Source organism: Alnus glutinosa, chromosome 5 (genome assembly GCF_958979055.1).
Source record: "Alnus glutinosa chromosome 5, dhAlnGlut1.1, whole genome shotgun sequence".
Taxonomy (NCBI): domain Eukaryota; kingdom Viridiplantae; phylum Streptophyta; class Magnoliopsida; order Fagales; family Betulaceae; genus Alnus; species Alnus glutinosa.
Window position 1 is genome coordinate 30,337,768 of NC_084890.1, and position 15,392 is coordinate 30,353,159.

Here is a 15,392-nt window from a genome sequence, read left to right on the forward strand (position 1 = left end):
CTAGATTTCAGATTTCTTCATTGAATGAAACACATGCATTGAATATTTAACCCCTTAATTAAGTGGCAGCTGATCAGGAATATAAAGCAGTTTTAACTTGTACAAGTTCACCACCACACGTAACAAGCTTTTTTCCGTGTCCTTACAATTATGAGAAATTCTACGGACCCCGAAATATTTTCCAAACAAACGTTCCAAACTGACATGGACAGGAACGTGGCTGAGCCACGTTGGGGTTTTTTTTTTTTTTTTTTTTAAAAAAAAAAAAGGCCAAGTCTCCCTCTCAGAGCCTCTTTCTCGCCTTTAAGCAGATCAGCCCTTTCTCTCTCCCCCCTCTCACTGGCCGGCCTGACCGGATCTTTAACCGGATCTGGCCGGAAACCCACGCTCGGCCACGTTGGGTTTTAGAAAAAAAAAACAAAATAAAAAAACAAAATAAAAAACGCCGAGTCTTCCTCTCTCTCGGCACTCTCTCTCTCCCCCCTCTCACCAGTTGCCCTGACCAGATCTCTAAGCGGATCTGGCCCGAAACCCACGCTCGGCCGGCGTGGTTTGAGAGATCCGGCCATCCTGCCAGAAACCCACGCTCGGCAGGATCGACCGGATCTGATCTGAGATCCGGCCGGAAACCCACGCTCGGTTGGATCTGATCTGAGATTCGCGAGGTCGTCGGGGTTGGCCGGATCTTTGTTTCCGGGCGGATCTCTCTCGAGCTCCGATCGCTGGCTGTCCATGGCCTTCGGGAATGGCGAGTGGGATGGCCGGCGAGTGAGAGAGAGCGAGAGAGAGAGGACGAAAATATTTAGGAGAGCGTTTTTTTTTTTTTAAACCCCCAAAGCCACGTTACTGTCCAAGTCAGTTTGGAACGTTGTGTTTGGAAAATATTTCAGGGTCGGTAGCATTTTTCTACAATTATAAATTCAGACAGATGATTACAAGATATCATTTATATATAAAGCTCAATGATCTAAATGAATAAGTAGTATTTGAACAATTTAGTTTTTATTTGATCAGTCAATTTTATAAATGGCTTTTACAATTACATTATCTAGTTTTTTTCTTTTTTTTTTTTAAACGCTTGAAATTAAGTTAGATAACCTGTCTTTATCAACGTACTTTCAGTGTTCAATTCTCCCATGCTGGCCATGCAGATTGGTCAAAAAAGCTCTATCACGCAAATTAATACTGAGATTCTTTGGGAAATTATAGGCAAAAAACAAAATAACTTAAATAAGGGGACAGAGACCTTGGAGTTGCTTACGTACAAGAAAGAGATCGAGGCCCGGGTATGTGAATGTGGGTACTTGCAGCAAACAAGAGTAATAATTCACTATCACTTAAATATATAATTTTTAGTATCTTGTCTATATGACAAGGTGGTCCCTCACTTTAATTTATTTTTAAAAAATAAAAAAAATTCAAAAAGTAGTGGGGGACCACCTTGCCACATAGGCAATGTGGTGAAAAGTTGTATCTTTAGGTGGCAGTGAATCATTATTCTGCAAACAATTCACTATTGAGGAACAAGTTTACCTTATTTATAAGCCAATTTTTAAATATGAGTTATCCTTAAAGTTTGAATTATTTTATATCAAAATTGTCGTCACGGACGTCGAGTATATGATGAATTGGGTTGCAGCTTTGTGGATAAGTCTCAAAGGCTAAATTAAAATATAAGGTAAAATGTATAATAAATATTTGAGTCGACTCGCGATTTGAAAATTGCATGTCTCGCACTTTTTAAATTTAAACATTTACTCCTTAATTTTTTCGCGTTTCTGAATTGGGTCATTCCGTCTGTTTTCCATCCAATTTTGTTAACTCTGTTTGGCTGAGTCACCAACTACGCCTAAAAACGACGCCGTTTCAATATTTTTCTTATTTTTTTAATAATTTTATTTAAAAATAATTAAAGAAAAAGAAAAAAAGAAGAAGGGAGTTGCCGGCCACCCCCATTTTGGCCAATGGGGTGGCTAGGGTGGTGGTTCGGCCACCCCCAAAGGTCAAACCCTTTAAAATATTTTTAGGATGTACTTATAGGAGTGGCCGACCGTCGTTTTTAGGCTTAGTTGATGACTCAACTAAGCGGAGTTAACAAAATTGGATAAAAATTAACGAAATGACCCAATTCAAAAACAAAAAAATGTTAAGGAGTAAATGTTTAAAATTAAAAAGTGAGGGACCATTTTCAAATTGCGAGTCGAATCAGAGATATATTGGTATTATATATGGACATAGTATTAAATTATTAAATAATAATAAATAAATGAAGTCGTCAAAAGAGAAAAAAATGCAACTATCAAATTAATATCGATAAAATTAGCCATCGTGGGCATTGACTATAGAAGGTATAGTGTTACACGTTATTTAAGTACATCTTAATTCAATCTCTATTCGAGAACTTGAGTCATGATATATATAAAATAAAATGCTGATAAGCAGAAAGGGTACTTTCGCCTAAAGCCATGGCTAGCGGGGCCTAAAAGGAGGTTATCATATTGCACCCATGCATGACCATTGACCAAACCATTTGCTCATGGCCAGCCAAAGTTTACACTGCTGTCTGCTATGCACCTCTTTTCTTTTTCTTTTTTTCAAACAGCATGCAAACGGACCACGCGAAGCCCATATTAAATTGATGATATTTTTTAATTATAATATTTATTATTATTTTTACAAATTCTTATTGATATAAAGGCTGAACGTAACTATAATGCCATTTTAATTTATGAAATTATGAAATTGTAACGCCTCCGGCCCGTTAGGGCTAGGTTCGTTGACTTATCCACTCAAAGGCGCAAAGTATTATAAGGTTGTCAGAGCAATTAGTAAGATGTAGACTTAAATGCATGTTAAGAAAGTAGTTCCAAATTAAAAAAAATTTATTAAATGCGGGAACGTAATCTTGAATAACTTCAAAGAGAAATTCATAATAATTTAAGTCTTGTGCTACTACACTTATTTAAAAATTAAAATTATGCTGGTATACTCAATAATTATTTCTATCCCCATTCCGGCCTTCTAGTGTTTCCGTACATAACCTGAAAATAAAACATAAAACGGAGTGAGCGAAAAAGGCTCACTAAGAAAAATCTTCAACCATAAAACAAACGGTTTTCGGACGGAGCATTATGCACAAAATACTGGTTCAAGTGATCCAAAAGAGCACAAAAGTAATTTTTTGTTCTTTCTGATCTTATCTGAAGCAATGATTTGTGCAACTAAAAACGCCCAAACCTTTTTCTTTCCAAGTTGTTGCTTTGAAATAGAGCCTCCACCAAATGATACCCAATTCCAAGAATATGATGCAGAATCCTACAACTCCGACTATAAATAGTGCCTTTCCCCCTTCTGAATGAGCTGCCAAAAATAACCAAGCAAGTGAATATATGCTAATCAGGAGTTAGTTTGGCAATGAGGAAAGAAACTAAAACCGTACATAATCAAAAACTAGGCTGTACTAAAATATGTCGGCTAAAGCATCAAAAGGAGGAACATCAATGTCCAACCAATGCCATGTTAGATCAAGCATTTCAAAGGAGCAACATCAATGAGCAATCTGTTAGTATATATTATTAGATTTGATTGAATTCATAATTGATATCAATATTTGGTTGTAATTATCTCCAACCTTTTAGGTAATCAGATTTCAAATCTGATTTGATATTATCTCCACCTACCAAAGTTTTCCTATAAATATAGACCATTTGTATTGTAATTAATCATAAAAGAAGAGCAAGATGTAGTCCATTTGGCTCTTCCCTAGTGGTGAACGTAAGTGTCTAACATTGAACCATCCGTAAAATCTATTGTCTCAATTTTGCTCTTTATTCCGCTTTTATATTTAATTTTTCGTAGTATTATAAATTTCTTCACAATTTGTATCAACTAAACACAGTCACAAACCAAAGACCAAGAGGGGTGCTTGATGCAGTTTTCAAAATGGCATCTCAGAGTGATTGCACAGATTGGAGGATTATTAGCCAAATAATTATTCAACTTTCTTCCTACTCTAATGCACATGTCTTGATTTTCTCACAGGGAGAACAAGTCAAATTCAGATGTTAGTACAATTTTCAGAGTTACAAACTTTAGTACTTTGACATAAACCATCAAATTTCAACTGGGAATATATATATATATTCATTACTCCTTATGAGTATTACTCCAAGCCAAATAATTATTTAACCTTGTTCAACTGGCAGTATATAACGAGTATATTAGATAAGTGGGCTTTGGCCTTAGTAGCTTAGTGGGCTGGGCTTAGTTTGCCTTTAGTAATAATGGGCATGAGTTATGTGTATATAAAGGCCATTAGCTTAATTGTAGAGGGTATTGGTTTAGTAATTTGTTTATTGTAATAAACTGGAGGCTAATCGAGCACTTCGAATGCTCTGGAGACCGGACATCTTGAAGAGTCCATTTTATTTTGTAATTTTTGTTTATCAATTTTACAAAATTACTTTGTTCTTCCATTTCTCACATCAATTCATCATAATCTTCCATTTCCATTTACAATTTCCTAAATCAAAACCCTAGATTGCCATAAACAGATTCGGATCTGTTACACAGTATTGGGAATCTCTAAATGTGATCAGTCATCAATTTTCAATGTCTTATTGATTTCTAGTGCAAGTAATCAGGTCGTTTGCAGTACCAGCAGTAGAAGTATAACAATTACAATAATAATAATGGGAAGAATCAACTCACTGGGGTCAACAGAAATGGCTGATATCAGGGGACCATAAACTCCAGCTGCAGGTATTCGTGTTGTCCCTTTCCCAGCCCAATAGAAGCGGATTTCCAGAATATTTTCTGTAACACTGGCATTATACTTTTTTGTGATTGGCGTAACTACACCAGTCCTGTTTTCAGCTGCTATATTGAAATCCTTCTCCACTAATATGTCCTGCAACATAGTAGTGCATTAACACCATTTTAGCAAGCTCACCAAAAGCATGAACTCTCAAGAACCTTATTCTGACTCATGAAATAATATGGATAATTCAATTGCTAATGAGACTGTGAATGCCAGAAATCATCATCAAATGTCAGATGGTTGTAGAATCTGATATGAAGACCATATATATATATATATATATATATATGTGTGTGTGTGTAGTACTACAGAATGGCAGTATGAAGTATCAAGCACTCATGCAAATTCTCATAGTAAGCATATATTATGCAAATATGATTGCTTACCTGAATGTATATATCAAATATGCGCCTCCCAAGACTGTTATAAGTTTTGTCATTTGTGAATTGTGTCTCCAAAAAGTGTAGACTAACAGTGTAATTCCCATTTTCAAAACAATATCGATAATAAGTAAGAGAGAGAGGAGAAAGGCGAGCTGTTGTGTACAATGTAGTGATGTTTGGTGATGGCCGGGTTGAAATATAACGAATGTTTAGGAAATCATTGTCATCCATGAAGTCTCCAGTGCTACTTAGTCCCCAGTTATCTTTGTCACTCGAAAAGAATCTCGCAGCACCACCATAAACATCTGCATCACCTTCATACACAATGTCACTTTCTTCAAAGTCATCTCCACCACAATTGATATATAAGGAATTCCAATCTGCCCAGAGAAAAAGAAACTCTTAAGATACCATGATAACAGGATGAAGTTAGAGGTCCAAAAGAAAAACACAGACGGCTTCATATTATCAATTAGAAAATTCATGTAAACTTGCATGGATAGTTGTCTTTAAATAAAAACGATGTGCTTAAAATTGAAGCAATTGAATAGATATTGAAATTTTGGAACTGATGATTACAATTGTTCTAGTTTCCAAAAATCAGAATCTCATTTCAAGTAAGCTAGATAGAGAAGCACAGATGCCTAGTTTTAAGCCAAGCATCATTTCTTATCAGTTCAGAACAACAAAATTTTGAGATATAAGAGTTAGTTTCTTTTCCTAAGAAATCTTGGCAGCCAATCGGGCAATCAGCCATATGAACCACAACATTTTCATGAACATAATCCTCTTAAGACCATAGTCCATAAGGTTTACTTTGTCCATATGCACAAATCACTGAATTGTCTTTCAATTAATTATCTACTTTTTAGGATAACATATTATACAGTTTAAGATGACAGGGATTCCAGGATTTGTTAATTATGGAGGAAGTGCACTCCTTGATAGAAACTGAAAAGGCACACTTACATCGAGGACACTTGAAATCTTCCTTGCATGGACGAATCGCCCTTCTGGTTTAATAAGTTGAGAAAAAGAGAAGATTAGCACTACATCCATAATTTTTGGCTGAATTAAAGAAGAAGAAAAAAGAAACTTACAAGCCACTTTCCTGCTTAGAACTTCGAAACAAGTTTAAGTACAGATGTCTGGTGAAACAGAAATTTGAAAAATAGAAAGTGAAATAAATGTTAGTACTTGATTTCACCTTATAGTCGTTTAAAAGGTGAAAGTAAACAGATAATGATATTAACAAAGAAGGAATTATTTTTTCTATACTGACGAGGTCTGGCAAGCAGGCTGCTCTGCGCTTTGCCTTACAAAGTTATTGTACGAGAGATCCCTGCATTCCCCCAAAACAGAAAAATAAAACACTTCATCTTCTTAAAATGATGCACTTTGATTCATAAAACTATCTATTTCCCAACCAAACAGAAGATTTAAAAGACTAGGCATCCAAGATGAGAAACAAACACGTTAGTTCCTTTCTGTAAGATTGACTCCGGAACATTTCCACTAAGCAAGTTGCCGCTTAAGAAACTGTTGAAATCCACATCACACTATTAGTATGTTAATGTTAATAAAAGGACATGATTAAAGGTTTGATCACATCACAAAAGTAATAATTCATAAAACTAGAATGTCAATATCATAACTTACATGAACTTTATACTCCTTGTGCTTATAACAGTGGGTAGTTCTCCAATTAACTTGTTAAAACTGAGATCCCTGTCCAAAATCACAAGATAAAAGCATATCTTCATATCTTTGTCCCAAAAGACATGTAGTAATCTACTGTTGCAAGAGTTAGAGCTCTGGATAAGTCATTCTTGAAATCTATTGTTTGTATATGTAAGTCAAGTGAACCAAGTACCATAAAGAAGCAATAGTAGGGTATAATATATTAACTGTAAAACAAGAAACCTCAGGTTTGGAAGGATCAAAGCCATTCCTATTCACTCCTTTCTCCACCCATAGGCCATAGTGCCCAATGCAGGGCATTCTTGGCCAAGTTCCCAAGTCTTATTCAAGTTTATCATAATCCCATTACCTCATTAGAAACTACATTATGCTTCTTAGATTTGATTTTTCCCAGCCTACTTGGTGAAAATTAATACAAATGGCTATATGTGTAACCCAGCCTGGCTGCAGCTAGGTGATTGCCAAGATATGAAAGTAGCAGCCAAACTTGGAAGTAATATTTGAAACATCAACGGAAATCACAAAAGTATAACAAATATTGGAGAAATCATGTTCATAACATCAATTTAAAGCCCACTAATGTCCGGCAAAACTGTCATAACTCAAGGAAAACACTAATAACATGTCCTATTATTCTAAAAGGGCTAGTCGATGTCACAATTGTAACTCCCTTGAATCACTTATATAATTCAATATCACCTATAATCACAAAAGCTCCATTCAATAATTAGTTTTCTATATCACTTAGAAATATAGATATTTATTTATGTTTTATTTTTATTTTTTATTGAGATCTCTAAATATCAAGTACATTAAAAAACAACAACAAATATTTAATGAACTACAATGGCATTCATATGAACACAAATTCAGAGGCATAACTTAGGTTATTACTCAAGTCTATAAATATTGCAAAGGAAAAAGTGGAGAAAAAAAAGTACAAGATTAGTTTAAGAAGACCACAAGTTTTGTCCTTACAAAATTCGTAGATGATTCAGTCTCCAGATGTAGTCAGGGATTTCATCAGAAATATTACAGTTCCTCAAAATTCTAAGAGACCAAAAAAGATTAAGTCAATTATGATAGTTAGATTATGGATAAATGTATTCATTTATGAACATCACATAAACTAAATAATTGGACATACAATCTCGTAAGGCTTGTCATGTTTCTCAACTCTGGAAAAGCCTGAATTGTTCCATTTATGTCACTAATCCTCCTATAAGTAAAGATAAAGTTATTAACACAATCCTTCAAGTAAAAAGATTATCAATCAATAAAAATATTTATGTCACTTAACAAAATGGTCAAGAATATATTCACTCACAAATCTGTTAACTTTTCCAAAACTGAAATGGATGATGGTATGGGCCCTTTGAGTCCACTAGCAATCATTTCTCTGCATTGAATAGAAAGAAAACAATCATGAGAAATTAACAAGCCTGAACCATGCTACTTTTCTCAAACCCTAAAAGGCATACAGAATTTTGAAAGCTCTGGAGCTTACAGTCTCTCAAGTTGTTTCCAGTTCTGAATAAAATCTGGTATTGTTCCATTTAAGTTGTTATCATTTACACGGCTGCAACGGGCAGTAAAACGTCATCGATTCTACAATTTCAACATGAGTTTATATGTTTGGTGAAGTATCATACTACAGAAAAGCTTACAAATCCGTCAAATTTTTCAGCCCACCAAGTTCCTCTGGCAAGTTCCCACTCAAATTATTGGAGGATAGGATCCTGCAAGGACAAGTATTACAGCAAAATAGACAAATCAATATTCGGAAAAAAAGATAACAAGTATACACGAACAAATTATCCATCTCAAAAAGATAGTTACAAGGTGACTCACAAAGTTTCCAAGTTAACCAACTTCCCAAGTTCTGAAGGGAGTGTTCCAGAAAATTGATTTGCTTCAAGATTCCTAAGAAAAGAGTTTGCCATTCAGTTTGTCAGCAAGTTCTTCTGTCCATAGAATGTTGTGTTTCATGGAAAGTGTGTTCAAGAAGTGATTGAAGCACATCAATTGCATGCTTCGTAATTCCAGAAAGGAACCTCTTACGATTGAAATAGCACAACAAAAATAGAGAAAAATAATAAGCATACACTGACCCAATTGCCCATATCTTATGCTAAAAGTTATATATCAATCTAACCTCCAAAATTTCATGGACTAAAATGGCAACATCATTTTCCAAGACATAATTTTGGTGAATAAAAAAAAAAAACGGCTTACAAGTATGTGAGATTCCAGAAGTTACCCAAGCCCTTTGGTATCTCCCCTGACAGTCGGTTTCCAAGAACAGAGCTGCATTATAATGTTTATTTATAGTTAATTGATCAAAGAATTCAATGTTCTCTATATGCTTGAAGTAATGAAAAGGAGAAGAAAATAATATTTGCTTACATAAACTTCAATTGCATTGAACTCCATTGGATTGGAATTGACCCACTTAGATAGTTGTAAGCAAAATCACTGCCAATTAAAACATGGGCTTATTTTTTTGGTTTTCATGGCAACCAAACATAAAATTAGTAGGTGCATTTTGTAAGTGAAGCTCACATGTCCTGGAGGTAAGGAAGCTGAACCAGCTCAGGTGGAAGCACACCTGGCAAACTGAACCTCTTGATTTCTCTGCAAACAATAACACGAACCAACAAACAAACGCAACAAAGTCAAATGATTAGAATGAGAAATACGGTAGATAAAATTCCCAACTAAAATGGGGCATTTTTTTTTAGTTTTCTTTTTTTCTGAATTTGAAACAAAAAATAACACCTCAAACGTAGAGTACCATACATGGCTACAATGTGGCAGGTGTTGTTCTCGAATTGGCAATTGCAAGTAACTTTCTTCTCAGAACGGGGTGGTGGCTCCGGCGACGTAACGCCGACCATTTCCTATTCGCAAGAGGTGGCATTAAACTTCCAGTAAGTAGCCCCCATTGTCTTGGCAATTTGCTGGAGAGCATCCACTGAAATACAAGCATACAAACAGTAACATTTCTGAGTGCCATGCAAATACAAATATAGTATATCATCGAGTTTTCTTTCAATTAAAAAAGAAAAGGGAAATAAGAATTTCATCATACCTTCATCTTGAGGCACCCTAGCAGTAGCAAATCTTTGTGTGCTCAAGCAACTGAGGGCAACAAAAGAAACAAAGAGTGCATGTTTGAGGAAGAACATGTCTGGAACCCCCCAAAGATTGACAAGAATCCAAGCAAATCTTTTGTTTGTACGTTAAATCAAGCTGGTAAAGATCAGTGAGTCAGTGACTGATCTTTTACAGTTGTTCTTCTGTACTTACAATTAGTACAGAGCGTTTGGTGATCACCCACAAAACAGATATTTGTCATGGCAACCTGTTGAGTTGATTTTTCTTTTGCTTTGTTCGGATGTTTCAGCGTCCGAACGTGCTGCTGAAACGTCCAGACGGATGCAAGCTGGAGCAATTTGAAACTTCTCGACACAGAAAAAGGTTCGGACGGAAAGTTCTCGTCATCCGGACGGATGATGCTTGGACAGTTGAGCATCCGGACGGTATATCACGTCGTCTGGACGGTTGCAAGGGAACCAAATTTTACTGCCTTGAAATCTTCACAGAGTCTTCTTGAAGATCATAACAGAAGAGTAGACTCTGGCTAAAATATCTTTCCTGTATAAAAGCATCATTACATAGAAGTAATTTTGTCTAACAGAATGAAGCCAATTACACACCAACACCCTATTTTATCTAATAATGGTGCACGCTTTTATGTTATTTTTGTTGATCATTTTAGTAAATTTACTTGGCTTTATCATATTGCTTGCAAATATGGTGTTTTCTCTATATTCCCTAAGTTCCAGGCTTATGAAGAACTCCAATTTAATCACAAAATCAAATCCATCCAAATGGATGGTGGTGGTGAAATTACCAAATTGCACCACTTTTTTGCCTCTCAACGAATCCATCATCGGATCACGTATCCTCACACCCATCAACAAAATGGATATGTCGAACGCATACACCATCATATTGTCGAAATGGGCCTCACTCTCTTAGTGTAATGCCCCGCCTGTTACAAAAAGATGTAAGTGAAAATTTTAATTTTTACGTGACATTACAACATCATCAAAGTTATAAATTGGCAGTGAATTTTTTTTTTTTTTTTTTAATGATAACATATCAGAGCTTCTAACAAAAATACTTCAAAGTATATAGAAATAGTGTAATTGAATAATTACACATTAAAAATAGTATTTGTGCCACATGGCACGGATAGTTTACAACCAAAATACTCATACTAATATTATTACATACTAACAAAAATATAAATATTGTTTTCCGAATATAATAATAATAATGGACTAGACATAGTAGTCCACAAAAATGGGAGGCATCCTAGCCTCAGACACTGCTATTAAGATCATCTAAAGGTCTGGACAATCTTGATACTCATCTTCTTCATAACCTGTATTAATATATAATACAGAGAGAAACAATAGTACAAAAATATCTAATGAGTCCACTGTTTTCAATAATGATATGATTGCTGATTTATTAGAAATAAAGAACACAATGTAATGACATAATAAAATGACAGTCTTATTTATTTAAATAACCATTTTCTCCTTGGATTCACTTTGTAACTCTAACAAATAAATTCAAGGAGACGTCACTCCAGTATATAAAATCTAGAAGACGTAACTCTTGCCTAACGTGTTATAGGAGACGTCACTTCCGTTTAGCGGATGATAGGAGATGTCACTCCCGTTTAGCGAGTTCTAAGGAGACGTCACTCCTCTAATAATTTATTATCTTTTTGGCACAGGCAAACGTTATTCCATGGTCCGTAGGTAGACGTCATTCCCTACTCTTTTTTTATTAATAATTTTGGCTTAGGCAGACGTCACTCCCTGATCCGTTTGCAGACGTCACTCCCAACTTTGCTATAATTAAATTCATTTATTAAAATATTAAAATATGCAAAATTCACATGCGCAAACATTTAAATAAAGCAGAAATCATAACATTATGGCGATTCAGCATCACCATCTATAAGTAATACATACTTACAGTTTTCACTTCCAAAGTTGTCCACGGAAATATTGACTGCATAATTATATCCGTACAATAATAAATTAGCAAATTGCTAAGAGAATATTCATTATTATTACTACCACTTATCCCTAAGAAATTATTTTCTATTTGGGCAATCACAACAGCTACAGATTTAAATATGACAGTTACGTGGATATTTACGTGTCCTTAAATTTGTTTATTTTATATAAATAGATAAAATGATTCATTTGACGTTAATCACATTTTTAAGTAGAAATGAATGGCACAATGACATAAAATATTGATACTTTATATTTTTAAATCGGAGAGAATAACGACATTAATATATTAAATGTCTAATAATATTTTAAAACAATTAGGCGGTGTAATGACGTTTTGAAAATGTTTTCGCTTTATTACAAACTAACTGAACCACTATATATATATAGATAATACTCTTTTTAGTTCTTACACTTATATATAACACACAATTTGGTAATTCATACACATATGTATAATATATTATTCATATATTTAAAGGCCCACACACAGATCAGCACCCTCACACATTTTTATATATTACAGACACGTATGGTTTTCTTCAATAAAGAACGAGGGCTGCTACACTCACACCCAAATCCCCACAACCAAATCTCCACAACCTGACGTGAAATTCCACATCAGATTTTTTTTTTTTTTTTTTCGTTTTCTTTTTCCTCTCCACCTCCTCCCTCCATCTTCTCTCCCCTCCCACCTCCCTCCATCTTCCCTCACCTCCCACCTCCCACCTCCGGCCACCCGATCTAGCCCTTCTCCGGCCAGAATAGCCGGATTCCGGCCGATCTGGCCGGGGAACTGCCAGATCCCGGCCAGTCGGCTAGGATCCGGCCGTTCTGGCCGGGAAAGTGCCGGATCCCGTCCAGCTCCGGCTCTCTCCGTCACCGTCTTCGTTTGTAGTTGCCGACTGGAAGAGAAAAGAAGAAGAATGAGAGAGAGAAGAACAAGAGAGAGAGAGAGAGAGAGAGAGAGAGAGAGAGAGAGAGTTTTCATTTTAGAAAAGAAAAAAAAAAATCTGATGTGGAATTTCCACATCAGGTTGTGAAAAAATGTTGTGGGAATTTGGTGTAAGTATAGCATTTTCCGAAGAGAAGAATGGGGCAGCTTGTGCGTGAAATGTGAAGGGGGTTGCACCTCAATTTATACATTTTTGGACGAACAAGATCGCTTGATTTTGATCTGATCTGACGGTCAAGAATGCTACTTGGGCAGCAAGTTTGGGCTTGTAGGGGTGAGCTGGGCATTCGTGACTCATCTTAAGGGTAGATATAAATCGGAGATGGAAAAGAGAGTCATGCGTGATTCATCAAGCTGGGGGAATAGCTAGGTGACTCATCTCGTCTAAAGGAATCTCAATCATTAGATTGCATAATTTTCTTATCATTTCCTAACTAAGTCTTAGCTTCTAACTAGTTGCTTTGGTTTTGTGTGTGACTGAGTTATTGTGAGTATACTGAGCTTGTTTGATAAGTTACAGAACAACATAATGTTGTTACTGTTCACGTACATTGTTTTTCCACTTTTTTATATATTTTACCACTGATCAACATCAAAACATTCTCATTTTTTTCACTTTTTATATCACATCAATAATTTTTTATTACTATTCAAATAAAAAAATTCACTATAATACAAAACTTTTTCACTTTTTTATACAAATTCTTTTTTTTTTTTTATATCATGTCATCACTTTTTACTAATTCCAAAACTAACAACCCACTACTCTGTTCTGTACATGTCTTTACCGAACAAGCCCACTAACATGGGAGATGGGTTATTCATATCCAGAAAAATGAAAGAATAACGGCCATAAGTTATGTGCCTAGCGTGGACTGGGTTGGGTACAATTGTGTATGGGCTGGGCACTATCAACGTGTAGGCTGAGTTTTATGGGCTGGGTTCATAAAGAACTAAAATGGGCCCACAAATTATTATTGTTCAATTTTCGTCCAAATTAAGGTACCATTTTTTTGTCGGTATTTTTGGGTACTAAACAGAGTCCAAAAATTATGAAATTCAGAGGGTAGCTAGAGGACTTCAAGAAGAGCATTCTGTCTTTTGAATCGACCAAAACGGAGTTGGTTTAACCATGTTTTCGTTATTCTAAAGTTTAAGGTCCATTTGAGATTTTATCAAATTAAACTATAAATGCTTGTAGAATTTCAGAGTATATTGGCTTTCAAGCTTGCTCAACTAGTGAGCGTGTATGAGATTATATATAGAACATACAAGGTAGTATAGTTTACATGATAAGCCTTAGCTTATAGTATTCTAATCTAACTCAAACTCTTAGATAGAAATCTAGTTACAAATAAATCGTATTCTAATCTAACACAAACTCTTAGCTAGAAATCTAATTCCAAGTACATCTCCTCTAGATAATCTTATCCTTATCAATCGGTTGATCAACCGGAAGTCTATTAGCACACTCACTAGGATTCTTAAGAGATTTAATCATACTAGGAGTGTGCTGTGCGCTAATATCCTCCCTCAAGTTCAGCGGGAGGGAACGAACGTTGAGCTTGGAGCAAAGGAGTTGGAAACGCTTCGAAACAAGAGGCTTGGTGAGCACATCCGCGATCTGATCAGAACTTGGAACAAAGTGAATTTCTAAGAACTTGGAAGCAATTAACTCCCGAACAAAATGAAAATCAATGGCCACATGTTTTGTTCTTGCGTGGAACACGGGATTGACCGATAAGTAAGTGGCCCCAATGTTGTCACACCAAAGTTTTGGTGGATTAGGTCGTGAAACACCAAGTTCTTGGAGAAGAGAACAAAGCCAAAGCAATTCTGCGGCAGTATTGGCAACAGACTTGTATTCAGCCTCTGTGGAAGACCTAGACACGGTTGGCTGCTTTTTAGAGCTCCAAGAAATCAAGTTGTTGCCAAGGAAAACACAGTAGGCTCCTGTAGAGCGTCGGTCATCAGGGCATCCCGCCCAATCAGCATCCGAGTAAGCTTGAATAGAGGTGGAAGAGTTCTTGTGCAGCAACAGACCGTGAGTGATGGAATGCTTTAGGTATCTAAGAATTCTCTTGACGGCTTGCCAATGAAGCTTTGTTGGGCGATGCATGAATTGACAAACCCGATTGACAGCAAACGCCAAGTCTGGACGTGTGAGAGATAAGTACTGCAGAGAACCAACTGTGCTGCGATATAAAGAGGGATCTTCCATAGGGTCACCCGTGAATGCAGACAAGGCTGAGGAAGAAGACATTGGAGCACTAACCGGTTTTGCATCTGTCATATTGGTTTTGTTTAGTAGATCCCTAATGTACTTCTGTTGGGAGAGAAGAAGACCATCCTTCACGGGTATAACCTCAATGCCAAGAAAATAGTGTAATGATCCCAAGTCTTTAACCGCAAAGTCAGTACCGAGTAGCTGT

The 15,392-nt window shown here is 35.9% G+C and overlaps 1 pseudogene; it reads right to left on the reverse strand.

Annotated features, from left to right (window-relative positions):
* Nucleotides 1-2,897: 2,897 nt before the first annotated feature.
* LOC133869249 (probable LRR receptor-like serine/threonine-protein kinase RFK1) lies at nucleotides 2,898-9,878 on the reverse strand (annotated as a pseudogene).
* Nucleotides 9,879-15,392: the final 5,514 nt, after the last annotated feature.